The 14,951-nt window shown below is 40.0% G+C and overlaps 1 protein-coding gene across 1 annotated transcript in view; it reads left to right on the forward strand.

Annotated features, from left to right (window-relative positions):
• Window positions 1-352: 352 nt before the first annotated feature.
• LOC136831518 (membrane-associated guanylate kinase, WW and PDZ domain-containing protein 1-like) overlaps window positions 353-14,951 on the forward strand; it is a 266,401-nt gene continuing 251,802 nt past the window's right edge. The window contains exon 1 of the mRNA XM_067092239.1: window positions 353-538. The gene's annotated coding sequence lies outside the window, so the exon portion shown is untranslated. The remainder of the gene's footprint in view (window positions 539-14,951) is intronic.

A 14,951-nucleotide genomic window follows, 5' to 3' on the forward strand; every position in this document is an offset into this window, starting at 1 on the left:
TATATATATATATATATATATATATATATATATATATATATATATATATATATATATATATATATATACATATATACACTTATGTATATATACATATATATACATGTACATATATGTACAGTATGTATCTTACAGTTAATGTGTAATTTGTTTACGCATCCCAACTCCAAAGGCACTGCTTTTAGATGATGGACTTACAAGAATATACAATGACTTGTGTTGGAATAGAAAGACGAGAAAACCTCTCGAATACCGATAAAGTTGGTGATAAGATTGACAAGTGCGACCGCCATCACGAGGTGGCTAACTGGATAAGAAGACTCATGGTCACAGCTGCGATGATGAACAATGCAGTTACAGTTCCTGTTGCCTGTGTGTTGCAAGGGGGTGGGAGTCATTGCATGCATCACCGAGATACGAGTCTTGGTGGTATGTGTGTCACAGAGGAGATTATTGATTGCTTCTGTGTTGCCTTAATGCTTCGTCTTCGTCTTCTTCTTCTTTTTCGATCGTCCTTCCTCGAGCTTCGGATTGGAAGGTTTGTATTATTGCCTCTACGATGAACGACCGATTGATCACAAAAGGAAAAAATGGCAGTTTTGAATTTGCCTCCGCTTCACTGTTTGGAAGTGTTTGGTCATTTTGGCTTCGGCGTTAGAATATTTAGAATTACTAGGTTAATCAAATTGGTTACTTTGGTAATAAAGGAAAAATCTCTGTTGTCTGTTTAAAGTTAATTTGTTACTGAATCTCCGTATAAGTTACGTTGACCAGATATAAATGACCGATGCTCTTGTCGAGTGACCTGGTGAAATTAGCTGCTTGTGTTTTGCCTCACATTAATTCTCAGAGTACTTACACGTAACTAAAGAGTAAAAATTATAAGTAAGTACCCATGCATACATATACAGGTATGCTCTCCGCTTCCTTACGGGAGGGTCTTTGGGAGCGTAGAATGCTCACATTTCGTTTTGTTACTCACAGAACACAGTAATTCCTGTTTTGGTTTTTTATTGGTTCTCTTTCAATTCGTTTGTGCCTCACTATTTTCCCATCTCTTTCCACGTGGTCCATTCTCTTCTAGCGAGAGAGAAAGAATTCATTCCTCCAGGGTAGGGAATACCTGAACGAGGAGTGGGTGGGGAGGGTTAAGTTGCCGGGGAGGGGGAGGGATGGTTGTCATGCATGGCACCGTAACATAATGTCGCTTCGTCGTGTTTTGTCCTTTATTTTCTTAAACACCCTTTTAGTTATGACTGAACTAGCTGTAGAACAGTTCTTCTCAAGTAAGAATACCTTTTTGTCTTTCAGTTCTATTCACATTCGCATGTTGAAGATTTTTAGGGCCCAAATTATTATTATTATTATTATTCAGAATATGAGCACTATTCATATAGAACAAGCCCACCACGGGATGCCATTGACTTGAAATTCAAGCTCCCAAAGAATATGGTGCTCATTAGGAAATAAGAGAAGGTAAAGAGAAATACAGAATGAAGAGATCTCACTTATTAAAAAGCATTTGTAACAAGTAGCCGAGATACATTACTGATTTGCTGATGATTCATTCTTCAGTATTAGTATGCCATCATTCCCTTGGTCACTTAATACCTTATTAACTGGAGAACTCATCCATTACCTGAGGTTTATGTACAGCTTTTCTGATAATCTCTCGAGTATCGCCCTCTGGGCTGTCATTTGATCATAAACCACACCAGTGTTAATTGATCATGATCTTGTTTACCGATGTCATTTGAACACGAACCGGTGTCTTCAACCTAAGATGACCTAGAACTTGTAGATTTCACTCTGCTGTGAACTGTATTTGTCGAAGTCCGTTGGTTTTGACTTCCACATTTCCAAGACTCCGTCTGGTTTTTTATCATTTGTTTTTGTTCCTTTCGTTCTTCGTCTCGTTTATATGTTAATTCTTAATTGTATTGTATGTAGTCATTAGCAATACGTGGTATGTTACCACGTCCCCTGATGTTCTCCTTAATAGTAGTATTGTTATTCAATCGTGACCTCATTCACCATTACGTATTGGTCAGGTTTGAACGCCCGTTTTTCGTCTTCAACAGCAATAGTCGTCCTTAATGGCTCATTATAATATACAGCAATTAATGAAGTTGTTTTAATCACTATAGATTATTATGTCTTAAGTTCAGATACATCGTGAATCTTGTTATTCGCGTTAAGCACAAGACGAACCATTTCAGTTGCAGAACCGACAAGTGTCAGATAGATGTGGAGAATTGGCAGTTTTTGGCTGTAATGAAAATGGACTTCATCATAAAAACATGTTAACGGTGTTAATTTTTCATTCTCTGGACCTGAAGTCACTGCTCTCAGAAAGTGAGTTGGAGACTGAGAATGGAGAATCAGCTGGCTGTGATCCGTTAAGGCTATAAATAATTTGGGAAGGTGTTTCTCTCGCTGTGGACCGATTATATATGGAGGTGACGATTCGTTAGTCAAGTGGAGAGGTAAGAAAATTCGTTATATCTAAATCGAGCCGCGTTTTCCTTCCCTAATGTCATACAGTATAGTTGATGCATCTTAAGTCGATGATTTCATGATAAAGCATAATCAGTGTTGATGAGCGTTGCGGAGTACTTCGTGCATCGTAGATATTAACCTTATTTTTTGTGACTTTAAAATGACATGATTTTTGCTTGGACTAATTAGTTGAGGATCAAAGTACATCTGGTCAGGATTCCAGTCCCTTATCGTATATTCAAATATTAAGTCGCAAAATAATAATATCGAATTTATCCTGCGTTGGGAATAACTGTATATGTGTATCTACCATGACTTTGGTTGAAAATTGATTTGATACTTGGGTAGCAAAGGAATGATCCATTCACCAATCAAAAATCGTAATAGGAGCAGGAAGAGACTTTTAAGTGCTCAGAGAAAGTTCAGTAATGACGCTTGGAAGATTGGTTCCAACAAGGTGATGTATCAACATTATAATACAGGAAACCACCATAAGTTTTTTTTTTCTGAAAAAGAAAAAAATTATGAATAGAAATTACATTTCAGATCAGGCTTATTAAGATAGAACCCGCCCCCACCCAAAAAAAAAAAAAAATCGCAGTTCTTGCCGCAAAACCGTATGTTTGGTTCACCTGTTATGCTGGGAGGTCTAGACCAGAATTCAATCGTTAGTGGGAATAAATTCACTAGCTCAGCTGGTCCATTTTAACCGATAATTCCTCCTCTCTGGAGGATTTTGTCGAGACCCCGAATATCAGTAAACGGTGTCTGCCTTGCGGCCCCCTCCCCCAGCTGCTTGCGTGTTTATCTGTGGAAGAAAGGTATATCGGAGGTTCGCTGCTTTTGATGTTTTCATATTCTCCTCCTCCTCCTCTCATCCCAAGTGGGTGTTTTTAAGGGAAGAGAAATTTATTGTTGTTTGTCGTAGAGAAAGAGGAGAGACGGTTGCCTTTCTAAGGTGGAAATCTTGATTTTTACTTTTACTTAAGTGCTCTTTTAAGGGTTCGAATGCGGTGTCAGATCTTATAGACGAAGCTGCAGACAGCCAAACACACACAGTCAGTCTTATATCTTACAGACGAAGCTACAGACAGCCAGTCACACAAAGTCAGTCTTATATCTTACAGACGAAGCTACAGACAGCCAGTCACACAAAGTCAGTCTTATATCTTACAGACGAAGCTGCAGACAGCCAGACACACAAAGTCAGACATATCTTACAGACGAAGCTGCAGACAGCCAAACACACAAAGTCAGACTTATATCTTATAGACGAAGCTGCAGACAGCCAGACACACAAAGTCAGTCTTATATCTTACAGACGAAGCTGCAGACAGCCAGACACACAAAGTCAGTCTTATATCTTACAGACGAAGCTGCAGACAGCCAGACACACAAAGTCAGTCTTATATCTTACAGACGAAGCTGCAGACAGCCAGACACACAAAGTCAGTCTTATATCTTACAGACGAAGCTGCAGACAGCCAGACACACAAAGTCAGACATATCTTACAGACGAAGCTGCAGACAGCCAAACACACAAAGTCAGACTTATAACTTACAGACGAAGCTGCAAACAGCCAGACGCACAAAGTCAGTCTTATATCTTACAGACGAAGTTGCAGACATCCAGACACACAAAGTCAGTCTTATATCTTACAGACGAAGCTGCAGACAGCCAGACACACAAAGTCAGTCTTATATCTTACAGACGAAGCTGCAGACAGCCAGACACACAAAGTCAGTCTTATATCTTACAGACGAAGCTGCAGACAGCCAGACACACAAAGTCAGTCTTATATCTTACAGACGAAGCTGCAGACAGCCAAACACACAAAGTCAGACTTATAACTTACAGACGAAGCTGCAGACAGCCAGACGCACAAAGTCAGTCTTATATCTTACAGACGAAGCTGCAGCCAGCCAGACACACAAAGTCAGTCTTATATCTTACAGACGAAGATGCAGACAGCCAGACACACAAAGTCAGACTTATATCTTACAGACGAAGCTGCAGACAGCCAGACACACAAAGTCAGACTTATATCTTACAGACGAAGCTGCAGACAGCCAGACGCACAAAGTCAGTCTTATATCTTACAGGACGAAGATGCAGACAGCCAGACACACAAAGTCAGACTTATAAAGACGAAGCTGCAGACAGCCAGACACACAAAAGTCAGACTTATATCTTACAGACGAAGCTGCAGACAGCCAGACACACAAAGTCAGTCTTATATCTTACAGACGAAGCTGCAGACAGCCAAACACACAAAGTCAGACTTATAACTTACAGACGAAGCTGCAGACAGCCAGACACACAAAGTCATTCTTATATCTTACAGACGAAGCTGCAGACAGCCAGACACACAAAGTCAGTCTTATATCTTACAGACGAAGCTGCAGACAGCCAAACACACAAAGTCAGACTTATAACTTACAGACGAAGCTGCAGACAGCCAGACACACAAAGTCATTCTTATATCTTACAGACGAAGCTGCAGACAGCCAGACACACAAAGTCATTCTTATATCTTACAGACGAAGCTGCAGACAGCCAGTCACACAAAGTCATTCTTATATCTTACAGACGAAGCTGCAGACAGCCAGTCACACAAAGTCAGTCTTATATCTTACAGACGAAGCTGCAGACAGCCAGACACACAAAGTCATTCTTATATCTTACAGACGAAGCTGCAGACAGCCAGTCACACAAAGTCATTCTTATATCTTACAGACGAAGCTGCAGACAGCCAGTCACACAAAGTCAGTCTTATATCTTACAGACGAAGCTGCAGACAGCCAGACACACAAAGTCATTCTTATATCTTACAGACGAAGCTGCAGACAGCCAGACACACAAAGTCATTCTTATATCTTACAGACGAAGCTGCAGACAGCCAGTCACACAAAGTCATTCTTATATCTTACAGACGAAGCTGCAGACAGCCAGACACACAAAGTCATTCTTATATCTTACAGACGAAGCTGCAGACAGCCAGACACACAAAGTCATTCTTATATCTTACAGACGAAGCTGCAGACAGCCAGTCACACAAAGTCATTCTTATATCTTACAGACGAAGCTGCAGACAGCCAGACACACAAAGTCATTCTTATATCTTACAGACGAAGCTGCAGACAGCCAGTCACACAAAGTCATTCTTATATCTTACAGACGAAGCTGCAGACAGCCAGACACACAAAGTCATTCTTATATCTTACAGACGAAGCTGCAGACAGCCAGTCACACAAAGTCATTCTTATATCTTACAGACGAAGCTGCAGACAGCCAGTCACACAAAGTCATTCTTATATCTTACAGACGAAGCTGCAGACAGCCAGACACACAAAGTCATTCTTATATCTTACAGACGAAGCTGCAGACAGGCAAACACACAAAGTTAGTCTTATATCTTACAGACGAAGCTGCAGACAGCCAAACACACAAAGTCAGACTTATATCTTACAGACGAAGCTGCAGACAGCCAAACACACAAAGTCAGTCTTATATCTTACAGACGAAGCTGCAGACAGCCAGTCACACAAAGTCAGTCTTATATCTTACAGACGAAGCTGCAGACAGGCAAACACACAAAGTTAGTCTTATATCTTACAGACGAAGCTGCAGACAGCCAGTCACACAAAGTCAGACTTATATCTTACAGACGAAGCTGCAGACAGCCAGACACACAAAGTCAGACTTATATCTTACAGACGAAGCTGCAGACAGCCAAACACACAAAGTCAGTCTTATATCTTACAGACGAAGCTGCAGACAGCCAGTCACACAAAGTCAGTCTTATATCTTACAGACGAAGCTGCAGACAGCCAGTCACACAAAGTCAGACTTATAACTTACAGACGAAGCTGCAGACAGCCAGACACACAAAGTCAGTCTTATATCTTACAGACGAAGATACAGACAGCCAGTCACACAAAAGTCACACAAAGTCAGTCTTATATCTTACAGACGAAGATACTCGTACAGACAGCCAGTCACACAAAGTCAGACTTATATCTTACAGACGAATATACAGACAGCCAGACGCACAAAGTCAGACTCATATCTTACAGACGAAGCTGCAGACAGCCAGACACACAAAGTCAGTCTTATATCTTACAGACGAAGCTGCAGACAGCCAGACACACAAAGTCAGTCTTACGGACGGATACATTGTGGACCTTCTTTATTCATTTTTGTTTACATTTAAGGTACGGTTTCCATTTAATACTGAAAAAATCTTTCATTTTCAAACGCGTAGATTTCCCAAGCCCGAATAAATGGGGATGTTGTGGGAGTGGGGGTTGGGGGCAGTTTAAGTCAAGAAGGACATCTGTCCGTAAAACATCAGCCAGAGCAGATTACGAAATGAACCGTTCATGAAGTGTTAGAAACACCTTGAAAAGGCTCGTTCAGAACAGCGACCCCGACTAGGGAACAAACTGAGGTGGATTATAACAGCTTAGAAGGATTTTCGTTAGGCTGTGTGGCTTTTTGCCACTTCACCGTTTAATTTCACCCATTATTTTTTTATTAAACTTTCCCAGTTGTGTTTTAGCAGTGCTCTTTACATCCGAACCACCTCAAGTGTAGGTTCCTGAATTTAAGGAAAGGAGTAGACACGCTTGAAGCATTACGTCATTCGTTAATGATCACTTTTTGGTGTGGCCCGGCTGTGTCATGCAAGTGTGGTACGGAATGAAGTAGGCCATTCGTGTATTATTTGAAATGAGGTGGTTGACTGGGCTCTGCTGTGTGGAACAAGTATGGACAGAATTACGAAAATGTCTCCACCAAAATAAGTCAAAATTGTGACCTTTGGGCGAGGACTCGTTCCTGTCACAATAATTTAACTTGGGGATGACTCTCTCTCTCTCTCTCTCTCTCTCTCTCTCTCTCTCTCTCTCTCTCTCTCTCTCGAGGTGAGCTTTAAATTTCGGGCGATTGCTCGTTCATGGTACAATTTTTTACCTGTGGGACGACTCTCTCTTCTCTCTCTCTCTTTAGAGGCGAGTTTTAAATTTTGGCGAGAACTTATTCACGGTACAATATTTTACCTGTGGGATGACTCTCTCTCTCTCTCTCTCTCTCTCTCTCTCTCTCTCTCTCTCTCTCTCTCTCTCTCTCTCTTCTCTAGAGAAGGGTTTCAAGCCATGGTGCTTTGCATTCAAAAACCGTAATCTCATTCACCTGATACCTGTTTGTAGTCCTTTCTGTAGACAAGGAAAGTAAAAAAGAAGAGCTTTGAGAATTCTGGGACACTGCATAGGAAATAGAAAGTGTTAAAGACTGAAAAGGAAAAACTGACGACACTGAGGAACAGGAAGATCAGCCTCCGTATCTACATGATTAGTTTCAAGTCCTTCAGATCCCGCCATCTCGACATAAACGGATCGTTGTATCGTGATAGAACCCGTTGGCTGTCACACAAGAGTTCCTGTTCACACACAAGTTACAGGCACACTTGCATGCATGAACTCTCAATTACGCACATTCCCTAATGAGTTCGCTCACATTTGATAATCGTGATTTCATTTGAAGTTTATTTTTCAGGTGCTTTAGTTACGTATGCCTGTTCAACCGGATCAGTTCGAAGGAATTAAATTGTTCAAGACGTTAGCAAATTAATTTCATGATTTGGTTGTTCGTCAGCGATTTTGTTTAGTCCTGTTCGTAAGTCTTGGGTTTATTATTTTTATTATTATTTTTTTTCTATTGACGTCTGGATATTTATTATGCCTTTTCCATTATGTTTACGAATTAGCTGTCGTTGGCTCTGTTTGCATTTTGTGTTCAAGATGAAATCATCGCATGAGAGATTAGTCTGATATTGTTTTGCCTTCAACTGCATTAATTTGACTAGTTCTTTATTACCCTCGTCAGATCGGGTACGAAGGCATGTCGAGCCTGGTGTTTGTTGGAGTTTCCCGGGTCTGGGTACATTGGGTTTGCCATCGAGAGAGTCCTCCTCCTCCTCCTCCTCCTCCTCCTCCTCCTCCTCCTCCTCCTCCTCCTCCTCCTCCTCCTCCTCCTCCTCTTTCTCTATTGTTTAGATGTATAAAAAAAATGTGCAAATACTTTGGATATTGCATAATTTGGATGCTGTTGTGGCTAGCCTCTCGTTCGGAAGCAAGTTTATTCTGATTGTTTATTGTTCTTATTGTTATTCCCCTCCCTTAAGGGGGTGGTGCCATCAGTGCACCTCATGCGTTGCGCTGTCGGCATTACTTAAGATCTTTGGAGCGTCCCTTCGACCTCTAGCTGCAACCCCTTTCATTACGTTTACTGTAGCTACATTAATATTCTCTTTCTTCCATCTTACGTTCCTCTCTCTCCTAGCAACTGTTCATATTGCACCTGCGAGGTTTCCCCCCCGTTACACCTTTCAGACATTTTTACTGTCAATTTCCGTTTCAGCGGCGAATGACCTCATAGGTCCCAGCGCTTGGCCTTTGTCCTAAATTCTATATTCTATTCTATTAATGTTATTCTTACTGTTGCTTGTTCTTATTCTTGTTGTTTGTGAAATACACGACTTTCCTGATTATTCGTAGTTCCAGAGATGATGTGTCGAAGTGGAGAAAACTTCTCTCACAACGTAATTAATGCAGAAACACCGTCGTTAATCTGCAGAACTGCCTTTGAGCAAAACAATTGAGGAAATAGTATACTGATCTCATTAGATGTGTGTGTATGTATATATATACATGGAGATATGTGTGTATGTATATATATACATATATGTATATATATACTATATATATATATATATACATATACATATATATATATATATATATATATATATATATATATATATATATATATATATATATATATATATATATATATATATATATAATGTGTATGATTGTCTGTGAGTGTATTGTGTGAATATCGGATTGTCGTGTGAAATTGGATTTACTGTACATTGGGAAAACTTGCTGTAGGTTTGTGTGTGTGTGTGTGTGTGTGTACTCAGACACACAAGAGTACTCTGTATTATAGAAAGATCAGTGTGCATCCAGATTTCTTTTATTTATCAGTTCTTTCGGTCTACACTCTCACCTCAGTGCACCTATCTCGTATGACCGCCGTTGTGCTTAGCGATATTTCTTCTCGAATTGTGTTAGTAAAGTTAGTTGTAATGGTAGAAATGCTCATTTTGGCGTTACTCAAGCTGTGTTTAAGTGTAGTGTAGTTTATTAAAAAAAAAAAGTGAAATACAACAGTTCAAGGTCAAAATGAGTTGTAACCTAATCACTCAGGATTAAACCTACATTTACTAACATTTAAGAATTTAATTTTAAACAAGCACTCTTCTTGATATAAAAGACTTACGGTGCAAGTGCGACAAAGTTAGTAATGTTAATTTTTGCCGTCGATTTTTATGTCAGGGGTAAATTTGTTTTGTTTTATTCCATATGTTTTTAGAAATGGCAGAGTTCAAATCTGTGCGGGTAAAGATGAAAATTTGATGGCAGTATTCGTTGGGCGACTTCATTCAGATTCTGAGAGACGATTTGGTGCAGTTTTTTTTTTTTTCCTTTTCTTTTAATATCGTCAGGTAATCATCGATGCAACCTCTACTCGTGTGGATGGGGTCACCAGGTGAAATTTCCATCCAAATCTTTCCAATAATTTTTCACCACCCAGCTGAGACAGACAGTCTGAACACAAACACACACACACACACACACACACACACACACACACACACACACACACACACACACACACACACACCCTCGGAAAAAAAGGCTCCGTGTTTGAGGTAGTGAGTTTTAGGTTACTTTTATCCACTTATTTCTTTGGCTTACTTTTGCAGATCACCTTTCATCACTAGGTAAAAAAAAAAAAAAAACGAAAGACCTATAAACATCCCCCTGCGGAAGTTTTGTAAATTTTCGAAGGGTTTATTTCCCTGACATATAAAACAGCTACGACGTTGAAGAAGTCAATTTCGTTGTCTCTTGGAGAGAGCGACCTTGCATTTGGCTGCCAAATTTTATCCTTGAGCGAAAGAACCTTGTTAGGAGCCTCAAAGAAAACGGCAAACCGGGGCCTCCGAAGGCTGGCTCTCAGAAGGGTTTTTTGCGCCTCAGACATTTCTAGGCGAAAATTGAGGTTCGTAAAGGAAAGAAAGCTTCTGAAGTACATTCTCTCTCTCTCTCTCTCTCTCTCTCTCTCTCTCTCTCTCTCTCTCTCTCTCTCTCTCTCTGTAAAGGAGGGTTCTAAATCTTGAGCAAGTACTTGCAAATGTTACAATTTTTTACCAGTGGGATGACTCTCTCTCTCTCTCTCTCTCTCTCTCTCTCTCTCTCTCTCTCTCTCTCTCTCTGTAAAGGAGGGTTTTAAATCGTGAGCGAGTACTTGCAAATGTTACAATTTTTTATCAGTGGGATGACTCTCTCTCTCTCTCTCTCTCTCTCTCTCTCTCTCTCTCTCTCTCTCTCAATATTTTAAGGTTTTTTTTCCATGCACATACTTAAATTCCGTACTTATGTTTGGGTACTCCTTTGCTGTATTATAAAAAGTTTCACTCGCTTTGAAAGATTATTAAACTGCATCATATGCCTGTAAGAGAAGTAGCCATAGGACTATAAAGAGATAGATACAGTTAATGAATCCAGACACAGTAACCTGCAAACGTACTTTGCAAACGTTAGGTGGCTCCGATGAAAAAAAAAAAAAAAAAAGATGACCATAATCACTCAAACTGTCTATCCTTTATATATGTATTTGTGTTTGTGTGAGGAACTATTGCTGTTCACTAATGAGAGAGATGAATCTCAAAAGTAAAAGTTTAAATGTATGAAATAATTATTGAGCCTAATTCTCTTTTGTATGAAAGTGAAGTGCGAATGTGTAAAAGATGGACAATTTGAGAGTGATTATTGTTTTTCTTTTTTCATCGGAGGCACCTAACGTTTGCAAGGTACTTGGTCCGATCCTGGCGTGCCGTCCACCCAGCTATTAAAGGGTGCCAGGGTCAGCTTGGGTCAAGACAGGGGCATGGGGCTAGCAACCTCATCCCTAGAAATCTGTGTACTTCAGCTCGGCCAATAGGAATGAGTGCAATCTCCAGTCGCCCTGAAAGCTATCCCTTGGGCTGCTGTGATCTCTGAAGCAAAGGATTATAAATTTCTGTTTTTGGGGACCTTTTCCTTTTTCTAGTATATATCGCTGTCTTTCACCGCCAGTATCCAAAAGCTTATGGACGGTTTACAGTTTAGGTCATATTCCATCTTATTTCTTAAGTGGCGATTGTGAACTAGACTTGGGTCTTACAAGCCCTGTGTTCTTGTGCAAACGGCTGTATGTTTTGATGCCGTTCTGTTTGTATCGCGTTCAATGCCACATCAGCTGTTCGCCGAAAGACCCTGGTTTGGGAGACGTTGCAGCTGATCTGGCATAGTTGTAAATTTTTTTCTTTAGTTATTTAGTTTTATGTTTTTTTTTATATACATATTTAGTTACTAAATGTCTTTGGTCTCTCAAGGAACTAATGCCGAAACAGGCAAACGCACTATATTAATATTTCCAGCAATTGCAAATCTCTCCCAGCATTTTTAGGGAAGGAAATGAATTATCTATAATAGTAAAATCCCACCCCATGCAAACCGGTTTGTCCGCCCTGGGTTTGGGCCGGGTAGGTAGGGGAACGAGAGGGTAGGGGAGACATCCACCCTCTTCCTGCAAACGTGTTTGTCCGCCCCGGGGCGGGGTAGGTAGGGGATCGGGAGGGTAGGGGAGTCTGTAGCGCCGTTCCAGCGCGCAAATACGAATGAAGCGATGGTAATTTCTAGCGTAATTGATGTCGTGAAAGACTGAGGCGACTCGGGAATCACAAAAGCTGTGAAGGCAAGTCCCATTTTGTGATATACATATCACACCGGATGCCCCGTAGGGGAGTAGTAATGCCAGTGCACCTTACGTGGTGCACTGTAGGCATTACTTAATTAAGGTTCTTTGCAGCGTCGCTTCGGCCCATAGCTGCAACACCTTCATTCCTTTTACTGTACCTCCTTTCATACTCTTTCTTCCATCTTGCTTTCCTCAACCCTCTTCTAACAGTTTTCACCCTGTTACACCTTTTAAACCTCTTACTCTCAATTTCCTTTTCAGCGCTGAATGACTACATGGGTCCCAGTGCTTGGCCTTTAGCCTAAATTCTATATTCATTCCTTCTTTACTCACACCGGATGATCCATTCTTTACTCACACCGGATGATCCAGTGATATCTGCCTTGTCTCTCGTACTATTCTGGTAAACAAGGAACTCTCGATCATTCGGGCAATTTTGAGACAGTTTTGACCTTGTTTTTTATTAGGTTTTATTCACGCTTCTGTTGTGGTTCGAAAACCTATCTTTGTTTATTTTTCTCTTATTACTCTTTTTATATTTCGTAGTTGATGGTTCATATGAAAGTGTTATCCTTGTGCAGTTTTGAGGCTGCATGTCTTACTAGTATGGGGCCTTGGGCAGTTATGAACGTAATCCACTGGTTATGAAAAAAAGGTTTCCCTTGTCATTTAATGTTTGTTAGGAATAATTTTCTTTGTCTTGGATGGAAAAACGTGGAGGACGTTAGGAGTGAGGATTCAGAGGGCACTGTGAATAGCTGCAGTTGCAGAAAAGTGGAAATTGCATTCCACAAAGATCATGACATGCAAATGGTTTTATTTTTTCCATCGACTGAAGTCTCTTTGTTCCATCGCAGTAGGCGTTTGTATTACCTGTAACTCCACTGTAGCCTACTTGGGATCTTTTCTTTTCTTCTTTTGTAGCTTTATGATATAAATTGGTTTCTGCTTTTTTTTTTTTTTTTTTTTTACCATATTTTTAAGCTAAAGTGCCGATATCTCTTATTCAATTTGTGGTTCGGCCTGTGATTATCTAATCGTCGTTCATATGAGTAACGCACCACGGATTAAAGTCGAAGTTATTACGATATCTCTTATCAAAACTTTAATGGTTCAACAACTAATGCGAAAAAATGTCGTGTGTATGTACCGCTATTGAGAATAATAATCGACTCCATTAACTCTTCTCTCTCTCTCCAGGCCTTCTTTCTACCTCGTGCTCCGTGAGAGCTGGTGAAGTAATTCTGTGAAAACTGTCTGCTGTGATAATAAGTGAAAGCCCTTTCTGCCATTTTGCCTTTTATGGAAAGTGAATGTTCTTTCTCCTAAAATATAAAAAAAGCTTTTTCAAAAATGTACTCGCAGCTGTTTTTGCCTCAGTCTTCTCTAGGGACTCCTGCAAACGTCACAACGAAATGCAGTCTCGAAATTAATAAATGTAGCTTTTCGTGCTCTTGATGTTGTTCTTTGCGGTTGTTGTTGATGTTGTTCTTCGCAGTCGTTGGTGTTCTTTGCGGTTGATGTTGTTCTTTGCAGTTGCTGTTGTTCTTTAGTGTTCCTTGCCGGTGATGATGTTCTTTGCACTGGATGTTGTTCTTTGCAGTTGCTGTTGTCCTTTATTGTTCTTTGCAGTTGCTGTTGTTCTTTATTGTTCCTTGCAGTTATTGTTGTTCTTTATTGTTCTTTGCAGTTGCTGCTGTTGTTGTTCTATATTGTTCTTTGCAGTTACTGTTGTTGCTGAAGTCTTTGTTAAAAGGGAGTGGTACGGGGGGCGGGTAAAGATGTATTTATATATATATATATATATATATATATATATATATATATATATATATATATATATATATAATATATATGTGTGTGTGTGTTTGTATATATATATATATATATATATATATATATATATATATATATATATATATATATATATATCTGACAGTAGACGTCATATTCCTGCAGTTATTTTTATGCACTTTGTACTTGTGTATTCAGTTTCAAACTTTGAGGTAACAGCAACTGGCTAAGTGGTTATGAAATTCGCCATTTTTTGTGTCCCCGTTGACCTAAGTAGAGAATGCAGTACGTACTTGGCGATTATTAAGCCTTGGCGGGTTGCTGTCATGACGGAGAATGCATATGGGTCTACCGTACTCCATTAAGGCTCGTTAAAAACCGGAAGCTTCGGCGTCACGCCTTCGGAGAGAAGAATGCCTATAGGTTAGTCGATATATTTAATGTTTACGTAAAGGCACGGAAATAGTTGTCACTTTAAAAACAAATTATTCAGTTTTCTCTTGTAAATGGTTCGTGGAATGCAGAAGATATTAGAATATCAGTGTTTGACAGCAAGTGATAATTTCAATTGTAGCTAATAAACATAGTAAAGGAGGAGTTTTGGCGGTAGTGTTCCAGAAGATGATTTGTCCGAAATGATGGTCTTCAATCGCGTTGGAAAAATTCAAAGGACATTTTTCGTCGTATTTCTATCCTTGTTCGTCTTAGGACTTGGGGTCACTGAACGATCTTTCAGAAGGACAGGAGAGGAGAGAGAGAGAGAGAGAGAGAGAGAGAGAGAGAGAGA

This window comes from Macrobrachium rosenbergii, chromosome 4, assembly GCF_040412425.1.
Source record: "Macrobrachium rosenbergii isolate ZJJX-2024 chromosome 4, ASM4041242v1, whole genome shotgun sequence".
In the NCBI taxonomy this organism is placed as follows: Eukaryota; Metazoa; Arthropoda; class Malacostraca; order Decapoda; family Palaemonidae; genus Macrobrachium; species Macrobrachium rosenbergii.